General features: G+C 36.9%; 1 protein-coding gene across 1 annotated transcript in view; it reads left to right on the top strand.

Annotated features, from left to right (window-relative positions):
* ZNF438 (zinc finger protein 438) overlaps window positions 1–21,417 on the top strand; it is a 140,309-nt gene that overhangs the window by 28,532 nt on the left and 90,360 nt on the right. Inside the window, 1 exon segment of the mRNA XM_078152099.1 lies at window positions 19,247–19,507. The gene's annotated coding sequence lies outside the window, so the exon portion shown is untranslated.

The raw sequence follows: 21,417 nt of genomic DNA, 5'->3' as shown, positions 1-21,417 counted from the left end.
AACCTAGGTTCTAGACATAACCTAGGTTCTAGACTCAGTTATGCTGCAAGTTAACCTTGGACAAGTTATGTAATGCCTGGGTTTCAGTTTCATTATTTGGAAAATGAGGAGTTTGACTTAGGATTTCATGATTCCGAGAGAGTGATTACTATAAGTCTTAGAAAAAGTAGAAGAAAACAAGGACACTCAGCAAGGGATGGCTGTTAGACCCATTTATAGGTTATGGGGTAGGAAGGCTAATGGAATTTAACCCAGACCAGAAGCTTAGGGGGAGAAATTTAATGAAGAGTTATTACCTAAGGTTCCCTGCTAGACTATAACATGAGGGCAAGAACCATGTCTGAGCTGATCTTTGGCTCTTTCTTAGCTCCCAGTAAGTCTGGTTCCTTTAGGACTGGATTCCTGCCTCGTTCTCCACAGTAATTTAAGGAATTAAGCTCTGCTTTTCACCTCAGCCTCTACAATAGAATCTGTCATGTTTGCTCCTAGAGCTTCTGGCTTGCTTGGATGTCTGCCTGATGCCTACCACTCGGCACTGTTAAGTTCTTGTGCTTCTCCTAGCTGCCTGGATGCCTCTAGGCTATCTGAAGACAGTCTAGGCTGAAACCTGGACTGGCAGTTGAACTCTGTTACTTACAAAGTCAGGACCTCTTAACTGGCCTATGTGAACAGTAATCTTCCTCCCCCGGGAGGTTTGAGTGGGAAATGAGATATTGGCATTTACTTTCCTAACTTTTATCAAGGGCCAATTAGCACTATTTCATATCAGCAACTGTGTTAGCCATTTCTAATAGACTGTTATTGAGTTGTTTTGGTCCAGTCCCACTCTCTGTGACCCCATTTGAAGTTTTCTTGACAAAAGATACAAATTTTACTTAAAAAAAAAGTTTGGTCCTTAGTTTCCAAGCAGACTCAAGGACATGGCTAGAAATCATGGTTCCGCAGAAAAATTCTTAAATATCACTTTGAATAAATGAAAAAAAAATTTATTAAGTTCTTAAGCACTGTGCTAAGTACTGAGGATTCGAATATAAAAGATCAGTTTCTACTCTCTAGGAACATTAGGATGTAGACTTTAATAGGCTTGAGATAACCTAGTGGGGTGATACCAAGGGAAAGGTGTTTTGTTTTGCAACTGATTGTTCTTTAAATGTTTAATACAATTGACTTGTGAATCTATTTGGTCCTGGGAATTTTTTTTTAGAGAACTCAATGATGGCTTATTCAGTTTCTTTTTCTAAGATAGGGTTATTTAAGAGTTCTATTTTCTGTTAATCTGGGCAATTTATATTTTTATAAATATTTTTCCATTTCCCTTGGATTTTTATATTTATTGGCATGTAATTGGACAAAATAGTTCCTAATAATTGTTTTAATTTCATCTTCATTGATAGTGAGTTTACCCTTTTCATTTTTGGTACTAGTAATTTGGCTTTTTTCTTAATTTTTAAAAATCAGATTAACCAGTGGTTTATTTTATTGGTTTTTTAAAATCAGCTCCTAGTTTTATTTATTCAGTGGTTTTCTACTTTGATTTTCAGAATTTTCAATTTGGTGCTTAACTAGCAATTTTGAATTTGTTCTTTTTCTAGTTTTTTAATTGCACGCCCAATTCATTGATCTGTTCTTTCTTTTATTGATGTCAGCATTTAGATATATAAATTTTTCTCTAAGTACTGCTTTGGCTGCATCCCATAAATTTTGGTTTGTTGTCATTTTCTTTAATGAAATTATTATTTCTATTTGTTCTTTGACCTACTCATTCTTTAGGATTAGATTATTTAGTTTCCAATTAATTTTAATCTATGTTTCCATAGCCCTTTATTGAATGTAATTTTTATTGCATTATGATCTAAAAAGGAGGCATTTAACATTGGTGCTTTTCTGTGTTTGGTTGTGAGGTTTTTATGCCCTAATACATGGTCAGTTTTTGTACAGGTCAATTTATGTGCCGCTTAAAAAAATATGTATTTCTTTCTATTCTCATTCTGTTTTCTCCAGAAGTCTGTAATAGCTAACTTTTCTAAAATTCTATTCATTTCCTTAACTTCTTTCTTGTTTATTTTTGGTTAGATTTACCTAGTTCTAAAAGGGGCAAGTTGAGGTACTGCACTAGAGTGGTTTTACTGTCTATTTTCTCCTATAACTCATTTAACTTTTCCTTTAAGAATTTGCATGCTATACCATTTAGTGCATATGTATTTAGTATTGATATTACTTCATTGTCTGGTACCTTTTTAACAAAATGTAGTTTCCCTGCTTATCTCTTTTAATTAGATCTGTTTTTGTTTTTGCTTTGTCTGAGATCATGATTGCTACCCCTGCCTTTTTTTTTTTTTTACTTCAGCTGAAGTATAATATATTCTCCTCCAGCCCTGTCTCTCTCTGCTTCAAGTGTGTTTCTGGTAAACAACATCTTGTAGGATTCTGGTTTTTAATCCATTCTTCTATGTGCTTCCATTTTATGGGTGAGTTCATCCTATTCACATTCACAATTGTGATTACTGTTTATTTCCCTCCATCCTACTCTCCCCATCCCCATTTATCCTTCCCTTTCTCCTTTCACCTTGTCCCTCCTCAAAAGTGTTTTGTTCTGTCCATTCTCCTGCCCCCTTCTCTCTACCCTCCCATCTATCAGAACCCCTCCCTTTTTTTATCCCCCTCCCCTCCTACTTCCATGTAGGATAAGATAGATTTTTATACCCAAGTGAATGTGTATGTTATTTCCTCTTTGAGCCAATTCCCATGAGAGTAAGGTTCAAGCTTTGCCCACCACCTGCCTCATCCTTCCCCTCCATTGTAAAAGCTCTTTTGCACCTCTTTTATGTAAGATAATTTACCTCACTCTACCTCTCTCTTCTCCTGGTGCATCCTTTTTTCTTATGCCTTAATTTTATTTTTTTGAGTATCATCTCATTGTAGTCAGCTCGTACTTGTGTACTCTATCTGTGTACATTCCTAACTGCCCTAATAAAGAAATTCTTAGGAGTTACGAATATCACCATCCCATGTAGGATGTAAATAGTTAAACTTTATTGAATTCCTTATGATTTTTCCTTCCTGTTTACCTTTTTATGCTTCTTTTGTCTTATATATGATTATCAAATTTTCTATTTTCATCAGGTATGCTTCAAAGTCCTCAATTTCATTAAATGTTCAGTTTTTACCCTGAAAGATTATGCTCAGTTTTGCTGCGTAGGTGATCTTGGTTGTAATCCTAGTTCCTTTGCCCCACCCAGAATATCTTATTCTAAGCCCTCTGATCCGTTAATGTAGAAGCTGTTAAATCTTTCATTATCCTGACTGTGGCTCCATGATATTTGAATTGTTTCTTTCTGTCTGCTTGCAATATTTTCTAACCTAGCAGTTCTACAATTTTACTGTCATATTCCTAGGAATTTTCATTTTGGGATTTCTTTCGGGAAGTGATCAGTGGATCCTTTCAATTTGTACTTTACCCTTGGGTTCTAGGATGTCAAGAATATCAAGTTTTCCTTGATAATTTCTTGAAATATGTCTAGGCTTTTTTTAAAAAATCATAGCTTTAAGTTTTTTAATCATGATTTTCAGATAGTTCAATAATTCTTAAATTATCACTCCTCTATCTTTTTTCCAGGTCAGTTGTTTTTCCAGTGAGATATTTCACATATTCTTTCATTCTTTTGATTTTGTTTTTATATGTCTCATGGAATCATTAGCTTTTGTTTCCCCAATTCTAATTTTTAAAGAGTTATTTTCTTCAGTGAGCTTTTGTACCTCCTTTTCCATATGACCAATTCTTCTTTTAGAGGAGTTCTCTTATGTGGATTTTTGTGCTGCTTTTAACATTTGGCTTATTCTTTTTTTTTCAAGGTGCTATTTTCTTCAGTATTTTTTTGTGACTCTTGTATCATTTTCATTTCTTTATCCCATTTTCCCTTTGCCTCTAATTTGATGTTTAAAATCATTTTTTGAGCTGTTCCAGGGCCTGGGACCAATTCACATTTTTCTTTGAGGAGTTGCATGTAGCTGCTTTAATCTCATTGTCTTCCTCTGAGTTTATGTTTGTTCCTTCTTGTCACAATATTAACTTTATACAGCGAGGTTTTGGTTTTTTTTTTAATGTTTGCTCATTTTCCCATCCTTTTTTCTTTACTTTTAACTTAAAGTTGGGCTCTGCTCCTGGGGGTGGGGGTGTACCTAGTCTCAACCTTCAGGGTTGACTGGTTTGTTTGTTTTAGCCCTGTTGTGTTCAGAATTAGCTCTGAGGTTCTGCAAGTTCCAGTTTCTCTGAAGTGGTATGGTGCAAGGAGAGGTGTGGTTAATGTTCTCCTAGCCTGTGCCCTGCTCTGTGAGTGACCACCAGCACTCTTTCCCACCCTGAAACTGTGACTAGGATCTTTGCTCCTCCCTCCTGCTAAGTCCTCCTCCTTGCCCTGGGACTGCAACGCAGGTCCACATAAGCCGTGTGATGAATGGAGTCCTGTACCGTGGTATCAAGGGGTCCCCATGCAGTCTTTTCTGATCTCCTTATCTGTGGTCCTAGAGCACCAGAGATCACTGCTGCTGCCACTCCTGCTGATTTGGTGGCTTCCAAGGCCTGCTGCTGGTTTGCTGGGGTAGGGCCTATGCTGGTGCGGCCTGCACTGCACTGTGCTCTACTTTCACCCAGTGAGACAGACCTTTCCTGCGGAACATCTAAGTTGTCTTGGACTGGAAAATTGTTTCACCCTGTCTTTTTTTTTTTGGGGGGGGGGCTCTGCTGGTCTGGAACTCCTTTTGTGGCATTATTTTAATGTTTGGAGGGGAATTTGGGAGAACTCAGATGAATCACTGCCATTACTCTGCCATCTTAGCTCTGCTCTCCTTGAATTTGTTTTAGGATAAAAATTTTTGAGAACTGCATTTCATTATAATTGGTGTACTTGTAATCTTCTGTATTTTATTTTATACATTTGAAAAACAATATTCTAAGGAGGGGTCTCTAGGCTTCACTGGACTGCCAAAGGAGGGAGAGGGGTCTATGATACAAAAAAGATGAATAACCAAACAAATTTCAATTCAAAATGGGCAAAATTAAAAAAAAAAAGTGTCACCTAATGGATCTTCAGTTATATGGAAAATTCATGTGTGTGAAATACTTCCTCATATATTGCCAGTACATCAAATAGTACTTTGTTTTTGAGAAATATCCTTTTGCTCCCTATATAGTAGATATGTATAACTTTTAAGATGAAAATTGTATATTTTACTTTGTTTTTATCAGCTAGAGGGCATGGCTTAGCAGTCTTAAGGTCAAGTTATAATATAGCTGGACTCTTGATATTTTGGAGCTGCTGAAAATTTCCAGCCTTTGAAAATAGTTGAATTAATTTATAGGTTTTAGTCACAAGTAAGAATCAAAAATCATGCAATACTGAGAAAAGAAGTTTAGCCTACCATGGATGACCTGTTTGTTTCTTTTCTATAAACTAGCAGACTTTGGTCAAGTAAAAATCCAACTTATTTTGTACCATCAAACCAGTGTTTCCAGGTACCTAGATGATATATGTGGCTTGTTTACTAGCTTGTGGAGTTCATGTCAAAAATATGAGCTGATAATAATCTCAATTGATAGATTGTTAGTGAGGTTTAAAATCTTTTTAACATCAAAATAAAATGAATGTTGCTGTTTTATATAATTTGTTTTAATGGGTGGCTTATTCCCCCATTTTCTCTCCAGGTTAGCATTACAGTAGTGTCCAGATTTGAAATCTGAGCTCAGAAAAACAATACTGCACTTTCCTTGTATTATCCCTAGACCGCTCCTTGTTCTTGCCTCACAATGGGTCATTGTGAAGGTGCTCAAACCTACCCACCATTAATTTGACAAAAGGGGTTGAACTTGGAGCCCAGATGGGAAAAGATGCCTCTTATGTCTTCTTTGAGGCACAAACTGATTTCTCCCTCCTGTGAAATCTTAAAGAATTTATTTTATATGTCACTAACTTGGTCCTTAACATAGTGAAAAAGAAAATGATAACAGGAAGTATCTGAAAGAGACTTTAATACTTTTCAACTAGTGTAATTTGAAGTTGTACTTGCAAGTTACTTTAGTTAAGTGCTTCACACTCTAGTCAAGGTTAGACTGCCCTTGAACTGATTGCCTGATCAGGACAGCAGGAGACCAAGATAATCAGTAAACATTTATTAAGGGTCTACTATGTGCCAGGCACTATGCTAAGTGCTGGGGCTTCAAAAGGAGGCAAAAGACAGTCCTTGCCCTCAAGGAGCTTGCAGTCTATTGAAGGATACAATAATTAAATAGTACAAAGCAAGCCATATATAGGATATGCAGGATAAATAGGAAATAATCAACAGAAGGAAGGCACCAGAATTAAAGATAAGAGACATACTACTAAAAAAGAAGGGAAAGTAGACTAAGGTTATGAGCTGAAGGGCAGTAGTCACAGAATAAATTTTTTCCCATCTGATCCTTTGTGGTGACTGTGGAAAGTTAACCTTGACGCAGGGTGACAGATCCCTAGCTACTGATTAAGTATATATAACATTCAAACCAATTTTCTCTCTAAAGACTGGAGAATTAACTATTTTAATCCCTCTTTTGTTTACATAGTGGGTAAAAATGGTGATACTATACTAGCCCATCCACACTATGAACTTTATATAACCTTACGTGACAGACTCTATTCAACAAAATCAACAACATATGTCTACTCTGACTACATCTTAAATATTGTGTTCAGTTAATTATGAGTGTCACATTCTAGCCAGGACACTGGTCAACTAGAATGCATTGAGAGGAGTACTACCACCAATAAGAGACTGGAAACTTGCTATGTGAGGATTAGCTGAAGGAATTAGATGTGTTTGGGGCCTGAAGAAGAGAAGACATAAGGGGAAGATGATCTCTTTGGGTATTTGAAGGGCTTGTAAGCAAAAGAGGGGATTAGGCTCGTTCTGCTTGACCCTGTGTACTCATTGTTTGTTCTTCCATGGTCTTCACAGAGGATCTGCCTGAAACAGGAATATTTGAACTGCCCATGTCTTATTCCTTGCTCTCATTTTTATCCTTGATAATATTTCTTAAGCTATTTTTATGTATGGATCATTACGGAAAATATCCTACAGTCTGCTTGTGTTCATGTGTCTCTGCATTGCCCTTTTGGTTATCTGCAGCTTTGATCATTCGGAGATGGTGATGTTCCAAAATATGTAACCATAAAGGGTGCCAAGAGAACATTTGTATTAAAAAGATGGGTTTTATTATGCTACTGAGAGGCTTGAGGTCACTGAATGCACATTGTGTATTTTCCTAAATGAAATCTCAGATGCCTCCTCAGTGAAAGCCATGATTACTTAAGAGATTGACCTAAAAGATCCATGCAGGAAAAAAAATAATGAATGAAAAAATGCCTGTTCAGTTGGGTGGTTTGTTGAATTAGCACAGCACTGCATATGTCTGGGACACGCACTGCAGGTAGACAGTGAATTGGGCTCAGAATTGGGCTGTATTACATTTGGCAGATTGCTGATTATAAAATATTGAGAGTGTCTGAAGATTTTTTATGTGTTCTTTATATGGCTGATTTTAAAGTTACTTTCATTCAGTAGTGGGCCATTTTATCTGGTAAAAATCCTTTTGATAAGTGTTACTAGTTTAGCCCTTTAGGTTTCTTCCAAGGGGATAAAGAATTGCAAACAACCCTGTTGACTAATAGAGCTAAGTCATCTCATGTCAGTGCCCTGCAAATGAGCAGTAGGAATTAAAAATTGGAGATGCCTCAAGGACCCATGTGTACATTGGACTGTCAAATTGATGTACATGCACATTTACCTCAGATGCAGGAAAACCTTATATGGAAAATATCTGACTTACTAAGCAAGGGACACTTACTAGGTGTATGACCCTGGGCAAGTCACTTAACCCTGTTTGCTTCAATTTCCTCATCTGTAAATAGGAACATTCATGATTCATGAATAAATTCATGAAGATTCATGAGCCAGAGAAGAAAATGGCAAACCACCCCACTATCTTTGCCAAGGAAACTCCAAATGGGGTCATGAAGAGTTGGACATGACTGAAACAACCGAACAATAAAGAATGGACTATAGGTGACAAAAGTTATAGGAAACAATTCACTGATAATGCTGAGATTTCTATAAATTAGCAAGTTTCCTTAAAGGCATTATGAAGCAGTTCAAAGAAACTTAGATGGGAATCCTGGCTTGGCTCACCCAAAGTGCTTTGGGCATTTGTTACTCTCCTTTGAAATATGTACAGACGACTTCCATTTCCGGAAGCCAAGATGGCGGAGTGAAAAGGTAGCCACTCTCACTCTCCCCTGTCAACCTCTGAAAACCCAGAAAATGTCACCCGAGAAAAAAACCATGGAACAACTGAACTAGAAGAAAGACAGGGAGCAGCAGTGCAGCAGCCCAACAAACGGGCCTCCCAGTGCCTCAGCAAAAATAAGGGAGGCAGAACTACAAGGGGCCCCAGGCGAATAAGTACCCTGCGGCATTCTGAAAAGAGGTGAAGAAAACAACCTAAAGGCTTCCTAAAGCCCCGGCCTTGCTGGTTCCAGCCCAACACCAGGTGAGCTGTCGGAGCCCTGCAGCCTCCAATTGTGAAGAAATCCTGAAGCCCACGCAAACACCAACACCAGGACCTCCGAGTGCCTCAGTGGGGGCAGGGGGGTGGGGACCGGTGAAAACCAGAAAACCACCAGGTGCTTCGGCACTCTTCCACAAAGGAATCTCCTAGTGCATTAGCAGAAAGGAAGGAGACAACACTGCAGGGGCCCCCAGGCAGATAAACACCCTGCAGCACCCATCTAAAAGGAGCTGAAGAAAGCTAAAGGAAAGGAAAAGCAGGCAACCTAGAATTGCCTGAAAGTTCCAGCCTTGCTGATTCCAGCCCAACATGAGGTAAGCTGCCAGAAACCTACAGCCCCCAATTGCCAACATAAGAGGCCCCAGCACACAAAGCCAGTGACCAAGACCTAGGCTTCCAACACAAGAAGCTTGGGTCAGTGCCTTCTAATCCCCAATAGGGGAACTCAGTCTCTTTAAAGGCCAGGGAATAAAGAAACACCATGAGTAAAAAAAAGTACCATAGATTCATGTTATGAGAAGAGTGAAGATCAAGACAGAAATTCTGAAGAGGACAACATTGTCAACAGACCCACATCTGCAACAACAAAAGGGAATATGAACTGGTCTGAAGCCCAAAAAGCCTTTTTAGAAGAGCTGAAGAAGGACTTTAATAGTCAAATGAGAGAGGTAGAAGAGTCCTTCATAAATACAATTGGCCAATTGGAAAAAAAATACACTGAAGAAAACAAGTCCCTAAAAAACACAATTGACCAATTGAAGAAGGAAGTACAGAAACTAACAGAAGAGTACACTGAAGAAAACAAGTCCATAAAAAACACAATTGGCCAGTTGAAGAAGGAAGTACAAAAACTAACAGAAGAAAAAAATCTGTTAAAAACTAGAATTGGACAAATGGAAACTAATGTCTCTATGAGAGAGCAAGAATCAGTCAAACAGAAACAAAAAAATGAAAAAATAGATGAAAATGTAAAATACCTCATCAGTAAAACCAACCTGGAAAATCGATTCAGGAGAGACAATTTAAAAATTATTGGACTACCTGAAAATCATGATGAAAAAAGAGCCTGGACAGTATCTTTCAGGAAATCATAAAGGAAAACTGCCCAGAAGTCCTAGAACCAGAAGGGAAAATAACCATAGAAAGAATCCACCGATCACGACCTGAAAGAGATCCCAAATTGTCAACGCCAAGGAATATAATAGCAAAATTCCAAAATTACCAGATGAAAGAGAAGGTGCTACAAGCAGCCAGAAAGAAACACTTTAAATGTCATGGAACCACAGTCAGGATTACACAGGACCTTGCAGCTTCTACATTAAAAGACCACAGGGCGTGGAATATGATATTCCAAAAGGCAAAGGAGCTTGGAGTGCAGCCAAGGATCAACTACCCAGCAAAAATGAGCATCGTTTTTCAAGGGAGGAGATGGATATTCAACGAAATAGGAGACTTCCAAACTTTCCTGATAAAAAGACCAGAGCTCAACAAAAAATTTGATCTTCAAGTACAGGACTCAAGAAGGACATAAAAAGGTAAATGGGACAAAGATACAATATGTTATAATGGGGGGAGCTGTTTAAACTCCTACAAGGGAATATGACACTTGCAACCCTTGAGAACTGTATTGTTATTACACCATGTTAAAGGAGTATACATAAAGAGGGTGGATATTAGTTGACTTTGATGTAATGATAAAAAAAATCTAATCAAGTGGGTTAAATGGATCCAAATAAGTGGATCAATCTGATCTTAGAAAATGTACTGAGAAAGGAGGAGGCAGACAAGGGTTAATTACATTACAGGAAAAGACACAAAATCCTATTATAGCGGGGGGGGGGGAGCATTGTTTGAACCTTACCTCATCAGATTTGGCTCAAGAAGGGCATAATATAATCAGTTAGGTATAGAAATCTAACTTGCCCTATAGGCAGTAGGAGGGAAAAGGGGAAAGAAAAGGGAGGGGGGAAAGAAGGGAGGGAAGAAGCAGTAAGTAAAGGGGAAGAAAAGGGAAAGGGATAATAAAAGGGAGGGGACTGAAGGAGGCGGTGGTCAAAAGCAAAAACACTAGTGAAGGGGAAGGAAAAAGGAGAAAGAAAAGCATAAATAGGGGGAAAAGGATGGAGAAAAAGACACAGATAGTAATCATAACTGTGAATGTGAATGGGATGAACTCTCCCATAAAATGGAAACGGATTGCAGAATGGATTAAAAACCATAATCCTACAATATGTTGTTTACAGGAAACACATTTGAAAAAGAGTGACACATACAGGGTAAAGATAAAAGGCTGGAGCAGAATATATTATGTTCAGCTGAAGTAAAAAAGCAGGGGTAGCAATCCTGATCTCAGACAAAGCAAAAGCAAAAATAGATCTAATCAAAAGAGATAAGGAAGGAAACTACATCATGCTAAAAGGCACCATAGACAATGAAGTAATATCATTACTAAACATATATGCACCAAATGGTATAGCATCCAAATTCTTAGAGAAGAAGTTCAGGGAGTTACAGGAAGAAATAGACAGCAAAACTATACTAGTGGGGGACCTGAACCCCCTCTGCACTAGATAATCTAACCACAAAATAAACAAGAAAGAAGTTAAGGAGGTGAATAGAACATTAGAACAGTTAGATATGATATACCTCTGGAGAAAACTGAATGGGGATAGAAAGGAATATACTTTTTTCTGTTCAGTACATGGTACCTACACAAAAATTGACCATGTACTAGGGCATAAAAACTCACAGTCCAATGCAGAAAGGCAGAAATATTAAATGCATCCTTTTCAGATCACGACGCAATAAAAATTACATGTAATAAAGGGCCATGGAAAGATAGACTAAAAAATAATTGAGAACTAAATCTAATCCTAAAAAATGATTGGGTCAAACAACAAATCATAGAAACAATCAATAATTTCATTCAAGAGAATGACAATAATGAGACAACATACCAAAACAGTTCTTAGGGGAAGTTTTATATCTCTAAATGCTTACATAAATAAAATAGAAAAAGAGGAGATTAATGAATTGGGCATACAACTAAAAAAACTGAAAAAAGAACAATTAAAAATCCTCAACTAAACACAAATTAGAAATATTGAAAACCAAAGGAAAATTTAAAATTGAAATTAAGAAAACTATTGAACTAATAAATAAACTAAGAGCTGGTTTTATGGAAAAAAACAATAAAATAGATAAACCTTTGGTTAATTTAATTAAAAACAAGAAAGAAGAAAACCAAATTACTAGTATCAAGAATGAAAAGGGCGAAGCTACCACCAAGGAAAAGGAAATTAAAACAATAATTAGGAATTATTTTGCCAAACTATATGCCAACAAATTTGACAGTCTTAGTGAAATGCATACATATAAATTGCCCAGATTAACAGAAGAAGAAGTAAAATACTTAAATAACCCATCTCAGAAAAAGAAATTGAACAAGCCATTGATGAACTCCCTAGGAAAAAATCTCCAGGGCCAGATGGATTTACATGCGAATTCTATCAAACATTTAAAGAACAATTAATTCCAATACTATATAGACTATTTGGGAAAATGGTGAAGAAGGAGTCTTACCAAATTCTTTTTATGATACAAATATGGTGTTGATACCTAAACCAGGAAGAGTCAAAATAGAGAAAAAAATTATAGACCAATTTCTCTAATGAATATAGATGCAAAATTTTAAAATACTAGCAAAAGATTGCAGCAATACACAAGAATAATACACTATGACCAGGTAGGATTTATACCAGGAATGCAGGGTTGGTTCAATATTAGGAAAACTATCAGCATCATTGAGCATATCAACAACCAACCAACAGAAACCACATGATCATCTCAATAGATGCAGAAAAAGCTTTTGATAAAATACAACACCCATTCCTATTAAAAACACTAGAAAGCATAGTATAAATGGGTCTTCCTTAAAATAATAAATAGCATTATCTAAAACCTTCAGCAAGCATTATATGTAATGGGGACAGGCTAGAAGCATTTCCAATAAGATCGGGGGTGAACTGGACCTTACTTTAGCATAAGAGAAGAAAAAGAAATTGAAGGCATTAGAAGAGCAAAGAAGAAACAAGCTATCACTCTTTGCAGATGACATGATGATATACGTAGAGAATCCTAGAGAATCAAGTAAAAACTACTTGAATAATAAACAACTTAGCAAAGTTGCAGGCTATAAATAACCCACATAAATTATCAGCATTTCTATATATTACCAACAAAGCCCAACAGCAAGAGATAGAAAGAGAATCCATTTAAAATTGTAGACATTGTAAATATTTAGGAGTCTACTCCTGAAACAACCAGGACTCTATGAAACACAATTACAAAACACTTTTCACACAAATAGATCTAAATAATTGGAAAAACATCAGTTGCTCATGGCTGGGCTAATATAATAAAAATGACAATCCTCCCCAAGCTAATTTACTTATTCAGTGCCATACCAATCAAACTACCAAGAAATTATTTTATAGAGTTAGAAAAAATAACAAGAAGATTCATTTGGAAAAACAAAAGGTCCAGAATACCAAAGGAACTAATGAAAAGAAATGCAGGGGAAGGTGGCCTAGCAATTCCAGATCTTAAATTGTATTATAAAGCAGCAGTCATCAAAACTGCTTGGTACTGGCTAAGAAATAGGGAAGTGGATCAGTGGAATAGGTTAAATATGCAAGACACAGTAGTCAATGACTATAGTAATGTATTATTTGATAAACCCAAACACGCCAGCTTCTGGGATAAGCATCCACGCTTTGAAAAAAACTGCTGGGAAAACTGGAAGAGAGTATGGCAGAAACTAGGCATAGACCCAAATCTCACACCATATACCAAAATAAAGCCAAAATGACTTAGATATAAAGGCTGATACCATAAGTAAACTGGGAGAACAAGGAATAGTTTACCTATCAGATCTATGGAGAACAGAAGAATTCATGACCAAACAGGAGATAGAGAACATTATGAAAAGCAAAATGGATCATTTTGATTACATTAAATTGAAAAGTTTTTGCACAAACAAAGCCAATGCGACTAAGATTAGAAGGAAGGTAGAAAATTGGGAAAGAATTTTTACAACCCGTCTCTCTGATAAAGGCCTCATTTCTAAAATATATAGAGAATTAAGACAAATTTAGAAGAACACAAGCCATTTCCCAATTGATAAATGGTCAAAGGATATGAATAGACAGTTCTCAGATGAAGAAATTAAAGCCATCTATAGTCATATGAAAAAATGCTTTCAATCGTTATTGATTAGAGAAATGCAAATCAAACAACTCTGAGGTACACTCACACACTATCCAATTGGCCAACATGAACAGGAAATGATAAATGTTGGAGAGATGTGGGAAAATTGGAACACTAATACATTCTTGGTAGAGTTGTGAATGATCAACATTTTGGAGAACAATTGGAACTATGCCCAAAGGGCTACAAAAATGTGCATACCCTTTGATCCAGCAATAGCACTTCTAGGGCTATATCCAAAGAGATCAAACAATGGGAAAAGGACCACATGTACAAAATATTCATAGAGCTCTTTTTGTGGTGGCAAAGAATTGGAAATTGAGAGGATGCCATCATTGGGGAATGGCTGAGAACTGTGGTATATGAATGTAATGGAACACTATTGTTCTATAAGAAATGATGAACAGGCTGACTTCAGAAAAACCTGGAGATTGTATGGTCTGATGCTGATGAAGTGAGCAGACAAGAGGACTTTGTACACAATAACAGCCACGTTATGTGATGATAATATTGTTAAACTGAACCCTTCTCAGCATTACAAGGATCTAAGACATCTCCAGAGGCCTCGGGATGGAAAATGCTGTCCACATCCAAAGAAAGAACTATGGAAGTCGAATCGCTGTCACTTATTTTTACCTTCAGTTGAGTTTGTTTCATCTTTCTGATGGTTCCTCCTATTGGTTTTAATTTTTACTTACAACGTCACTATGTGAAAATATGTTAATAGATGTAAATGTAAAGCTATATCAGATTGTCGCCGGTCTTGGGAGGGTGGGGAGGAGGAAGGGGGAGAAAAATTTTCAACTCAGAAGCATATGGAAGTGATTTTTTATAAATCAGTAAATTAATAAAATTGGGAAAAATAAAAAAAGAAATATGTACAGACTAGGTCCCTGCCCTTGACCTTACATTTGTCTGGGAAGATAAGACATATGCATAAAAAAGAATAATCCGAAATTGATAACATAAGCAATTCTGTAGTTCAATTTACTAAAATTTGTTAAGAGCCAGCTGTGTACCAGACACTGTGCTAAGCACTGGGGATACAAATAAAGACATCCCCTACCCTCAAGCAGTTTACAATCTATTGGGAAAGACAGCACACAAAACGAAGTTGGAAAGCAAGGGGCACAGGAGGACACTGGGGGCTACCTAACATGAAGTCACCATCTCCACAGTTCAAAGGAAGTAGAACTGTGGATTGAAAATGGACAGTTAGTTAGAAACTCCAGATTTCCAGCACTGTATAAAGGAAAATTTGGGAGGAATTTAGTGCTCCACCTTCCAGCCCTCCAGTCAGAGGAGAGAGAACCCTAAGGGAGTTGGGAAGGTGTTGATGAGATTTAAGGTGATCAGTTTATCCTGGATGGGGCATCAAACCAAGCAGAACTACAGATGGAAAGTGGAGAGTTGAGCATCTTTGTCAGCGTGGTAGAAACTATATAAAGATGTTTTCTACTTTTGTTTATGTACTGATAGATTATAAATTTAGAACCAGAAGGGACCTGACAAACCATCTTGATCTCATATGATAGGAAGAAACAGAGGTTTGGCAGCGCAAGGTCGCGTGACCATGGTCACATAGACAGTAAATTGCAGAGCTAAAATTCAAAGCCCTCTGCCTCCAAACTGGTACTATTTTCCACCGTAACACACTTTCTAACTCAATAGGCCACCCATCCAATCTCATGTCCTAGAAGAGTTGATAGGCATTCTTATATTAAAGTCTTGTTGAAGAGAGGTTCTGGGGCTTGATGCAATCAGCATAATGTCATCTGCAAGCAGGAACATCTGAAGGACTTCACTATTCCTCAGGATCCTTCTTGGATTTGGACTCTCCTTAGGATGACGTCTGTGACAACATTAGATGCCTCTAATAAGGACGTATTTATGCTTCTCTCCATCTTGAGTCAGAGACCAGGGAACAAAGTTGTATCTGTGGGTGCTTTTTTCAAGGATCCTTATATGATTTTGCCGTATGCACACACACAAAAAAAAACCTTATTGGAGAAGAACTTGACTCTTTTTTTTTTGTATTGAATCTAATGCTTTTTTATAATCTGTGATTAATATATCTAGTGGGATTTTGTGTTGATTAAACCTTTTGATCACTTGTTTGACCATAAATTAAGATCTTGTCTGTTGTGGAAAATTATTTGTGAAAGGCTGTTTTCCCATTCTTATGTTTTCTGGGAGGATACCTTTGCTTTGGGTATTAAAAAATTATAGTAATGAGAAAGTTTATATGAGTTGGTAGTTATTGATGTTCACCTTGATCACTTAAAAAAAAGTAATACTCTTACTTTTCCAATTTTACTCCCTCTTTTCAGATTTTTTTGCACTGCCAATGATTATGAAAATAAATTATGATAGAGACACTGGCATTTGTGTTCCAGTTTTTAATTTATTTGTTCTCCTTCCAGTTTCATCTATAAGTGTTTTTTGGATGATCTGGCTTAGCAGAGTGTCAGGCCAAGCTTTTAGTTGTCATTTCCCCCTCCACTAAGTAAAATTTCATTTCTGTGAAAACCCTTGCCTGAGCACTTTTTCTGGAACATTGTAAGAGACTAGATTAATATATTTTCTGATAGGAGGTGAAAAATGTTTAGACTTATTAGAGGTACATACATTATATACTGCCAACTTTTGATTATCAAAGGACTGGTTATCTCTTCTATAGATTATACATACACACTTTACTGTTTTTCTTTCTTCTGCCCAGTTCCAGGCCATTTTCTTGTCCATAGCAGAAAAGGATGGGGGGAGGGAGAACAAGGAGGTGAATTTCTTTTTTTGTTTTCAAATAATTTATTTTTTCCCAACGACATGCAAAGACATTTTTTAACATTCATTCATTTTTTAACATTTTGAGTTCTAAATTTTCTTCCTTCTTTGCTCACCCTTCCCCTTCCTGAGGTTGTAGGTATTTTGATATAGGTTATACATGTGCAATCATGCAAAACATATTTCCGTATTAGTTATCTTGTGAAAGAAGTCAGAGACCAAAAGAAAAAAACATACAAAAAAGTGAAAAATTGTGTGCTCCTATCTGCATTCAGATTCTATCAGTCCTTTCTCTGGATGTGGATAGCATTTTTTATCATGTGTTCTTTGGAATTGTCTTGGAGCATTCTGTTGCTGAAAATAGCTAAGCAATTCACAGTTGATCATCATACGGTATTGTTGTTACTGTGTCCAGTGTTCTCCTGGTTTTGTTCACTTTACTTTGCATCAGTTTATATTAGTCTTTCTAGTTTTTTCTGAAATCATTCTGCTTGTCATTTCTTGTGGCACAGTAGTATTCCATTATAGTCATATGCCACAACTTGTTCAACCATTTTCCAGTGGGTAGGCATCCCTTCAATTTCCAATTCTTTGCCACTACAAAAAGCGCTGCTATGAAAAATCTTTGGAATACAGACCTAGTGTTAGTATTGTTGGATCAAGTCCTTTGGGCATAGTTCTAAATGGCTCTCCCGAATGGTTGGATCAGTTCACAACTCCACCAATAGTGCATTAGCGTCTCAATTTTTCTACGTCCCCTGCAACATTTATCATTATTCCTTTTCTGTCATATTAGTCAATGTGATAGGTGTGAGTTGGTACCTCAGAGTTGTTTTAATGTGTTCTCTCTCTAATCAGTAGTGATTTAGAGCATTTTTTTTATGTGACCATAGATAGCTTTGGTTTCTTCATCTCACAACTGGCCTGTTGATATCCTTTGACCATTTATCAATTGGAGAATGACTTGTATTCTTATAAATTTGGCTCAGTTCTTTGTATATTTGAGAAATGAAGCCTTTATCAGAGACACTTGCTGTAAAGATTGTTTCCCAGGTTTCTGTTTTCCTTCTAATCTTGGTTGGCATTGGTTTTGTTTGTGCAAAACCTTTTAAATTTAATATAATTAAAATTATCCATTTCATATTTCATAATGTTCTCTATCTCTTGTTTGGTCATAAATTCTTCCCTTCTCCATAGATCTGACAGGTAAACTTTTCCTTACTCTTCTAATTTGCTTATGGTATCACCCTTTATGTTTAAATCATGTACCCATTTTGACTTTATCTTGGTATATGGTTTAAGATGTTGGTCATATCTATTTTTTTTAAATTACTTATGGGATTTATTTTTTCACCTTGAATAAGTCACATCTGACTCGTTTCTTTTAGACCAAAAGAAAAATCATAGTTTGTAGTATGTGAAAGTATAAAGATCTCTTATGTCAAATGAGAGCTTTGCTTTACTACCTGAAGATTTTTTAGCTTGTGAATCAACAAGAAAGTTATTGAACTGCTAGTTATTTTATAAAGTTGGATTATAGTCTTCATTACACATAGTCTGCATATAGTTTTGGCATTACAAATGCTGGAATTTTACAATGGAATATTTGAAGTTATGTCACTTGATTTTATAATATTCATCATAGTGGATTATTCTAAAAGATGATCTTTCATCTAGTCTGCTTATTTTATTGTGACTAATTCATTTCTGTGTTGTACCACAATTCCATTCTAAACACGTGAACAGTTATTATCTTTTAATGTGCCAGTTTTCAGGCAGATGAAATACCCAGTTAATTTTATTTAATTACTTTTAAAAGTTACTTACTTTTGTAGAAAGCAGCATGAAGTAATTGAAAAAGTACCGGTGTTGAAAGAAGAACTAAGTTCAGATCTTTGTTTATGACTACTTCTAGATGTGGAACCATAGAAAATTACAATCCCAGTGAGCCTTGGTTTCCTTATCTGTGAAATGGAGATAATAATATTTGTACTAGCTACTTTGCAGAGCATGAGGAAAGAGCTTTTTAAATCTTAAAGCACTTAAAAATGAGAGTTGTAATTATTACTTAACAAAATTCTTTTTTTTTCCTAAGATATCTTTGACAGCTGTTACAGCTGCTTAGAATCTTTAGAAGGTCTTTACATCTGTTGTGGGAAGTCTCTAGGCATGTGGTCTTCTTGGTGGTGTGTGTGTGTGTGTGTGTGTGTGTTTGTGTGAGACTACCACTCTTTCCCTCCCTCGCCTATTCAATACCAGAATGCTGGAGACCTCAGGCAACCTCCTGTATACTTGTGATAGGCAAGACTTTCGCAGGTATATACACAAATACAGTGGAAACAGACACAGGGGGAAAGCTTCTTGTGTAACTTGATTTTCCAGAACTGTACAGCTTTCAAGATTGGACCTGGCTCTCTTGTTTTCTCTCATGTCAATTTAGTTCTATAGCTATGTATGGTGTAAAGGCAAGTTTAGGAACAGCAGTCCAGAAGCTTGGGCTCTCCATGTTTTTTTATGCTTCTTACAGGCACCTTTAGCATGGGAGAGGAACTGATGCTTTCCTTAGCACTAATGATTGCTGTCTTCTTTCTCCCACAGCTCCACTTACTTGAAGTCTTGTATTATGCTCTGTGAAAGGAAGAAGATTGAAATAAAGACTGTGAACTGGGAAGAATGGCCAAGCCTGGCTTATAGTAACTATGATCTACTTTTTGTAAAGGCCACATATTAGACTTTATGTGCATAAAATTCCATTCCAGTCACTTTCCTTCTTTTACGTTAAAGAATCAATGCCAGCAGCTCATTACTGAGACTTTATATAAGAAACCATCATGCCTAGGTGATGAAGAGGAAAGATTGGTAAGGGTATCATTTTCAGTTTCATATCTCTATGGAATTATAACCACCAAGAGATTGAGGAAGAATGCTGTTGTCTAGCCCAGAAGCTCTGTGATCCTGCTTTGTGGGGGTCAGGCCAGGTGGGTGGAAATGTAGTGTCCTTGCTTAGCTATTAGGATCAAAAGGGTGTGTTGGCCATTAAGGTGCTGTAGACCTTGGGGAGGGGGGTAAAGATTTGATGCATGGTAATAAGGATAGTGAACATTTCCAGACAGTTCAGGAGTTCTTATAGTCCCCCCAGATCTGTTAACTTTTAGGCTCTGTAGGACAACTGTAGGAACATCCTAAAGTGGAGGGGAAGACTGTTTGAAAGATATCCTCCACTGGTACTCTTAATCATTTTGATATGTGGAAATACAGGAAAGAGACTGTGCCAGGTGACCTTTCTAGATTTTGCTGTTGTTGGAGTGGGGTGTGGAGCTGTCTTGTCAGGCAAGCCCAGGAGAGCAAGGTGGTGCTTATTAGCAGACATTCATTTTTGAATTTAGAAAAAAGTACTCTCTCTTTTTTATGTGACAAAATGATATACTTATTTTTGGCTTCAAGATGCTTTACTGGTTACTACCACTTGTTTACTCTTCAGCTACTTATGTCTATACTTTGTTATTTGTTAATATTTTCTTAGATTCCGAGTTTCTTATTTTTCTTTACTTTTTTAAACAATCTTTTCCCTCTCCTTACCTCCCCCCTCCTTGATGTGTATTACCTTACAGATCTTAAATTCTCTTAGTTGCTTTATTTACAGGAAGTTGGTTATATCAAAATTGGTAGGTTCCATAATACTGGGCCCAAACCTTTCTGCCATCCATTTTAAAAATTAAAATTTTTTTTTTTATCTCTTACCCCATTAGCTCCATAGCTATGTTCTAGATTTATGCCGTCTTTAGAAATATGTTGATACCAGATACTTTTAGTCTTCTATCAGAATTAATATTTTTAAATGATTTTTTATAATTTAGGATTGTTTGATAGGATGCTAGTTATTAATGGATTGATGTCACCTTGTAGGGAGTACTCTAATGCAGTATTCAAGACAACAGTTTTTTAAGCCCTGGGCTGTTTAACTTTTTGCCAATAACTTAATGCCAAACTTATAGATGACAGGAAGCTAAAAGGGACTGCTAACACACATTGGAGAACAGAATCAAGCTTAAAAAAAATCTCAATAGGCTTGAATGGTGGAATAAACCAGATAAGATCAAATTTGATTGGGGAAAAATGTGAAATTCTACTCTTGGTTTCAAAAACTCAGCTTCACAGGTATGGGGTGGAGATGATGTGGCTGGACTACCAAAGATCTGGAGGTTTTAATGGCCTGCAAAGCTCCAGTTGAGCCAAGTGTGATTGAGCAGGTAATTTCCCTCCCACCCTCTTCCCACCTCCGCTATTGATAGGGTAATGTCCAGAACAGAGGAGGATGACCCTGTAATTGTTCCTTTATACTCTGTCCAACTTCATTGGGACCACTGTGTTTGGTTCTGGGCACCACTTTTAAAGACATGGATAAGCTGGAGCACGTGCAAAAGAGGGCAGTCAGAGGAGTAAAAGGACCTAGAGACCATGCCACCTGGTTATCATTTGAAAGAACTGGGATGTTTAGCCTGAACCACAAAACTCAGGGGTGACATGATAGCTCTTTTCAAGTATTTGAAGGACCTTCCTGTGGAAGAGGACTTCTTGGGCCTCTTCTACTTGACTTCAGACAGCAGAACTAGGAGGATGTGGGGAAGTTGCAGGTAGGCAGTCTTCGTGTATGTATGTTGTTCTGTGGAGAAACTGCCTGCATTAGAGATGTCCAGAGGTGGAATGGACTTGTGAGGGAGCATTGAGTTTTCCCACTGTCAGAAGTCCTTGAGCAAAAGTCTGCAAGG

The sequence above is a fragment of the Phascolarctos cinereus genome, unplaced genomic scaffold (genome assembly GCF_003287225.1).
Source record: "Phascolarctos cinereus isolate Bilbo 61053 unplaced genomic scaffold, phaCin_HiC Scaffold_1;HRSCAF=81, whole genome shotgun sequence".
NCBI classification, from domain to species: domain Eukaryota; kingdom Metazoa; phylum Chordata; class Mammalia; order Diprotodontia; family Phascolarctidae; genus Phascolarctos; species Phascolarctos cinereus.
Note: the sequence above shows the minus strand (reverse complement) of the source record. Positions and strands in the feature narration are given on the sequence as shown.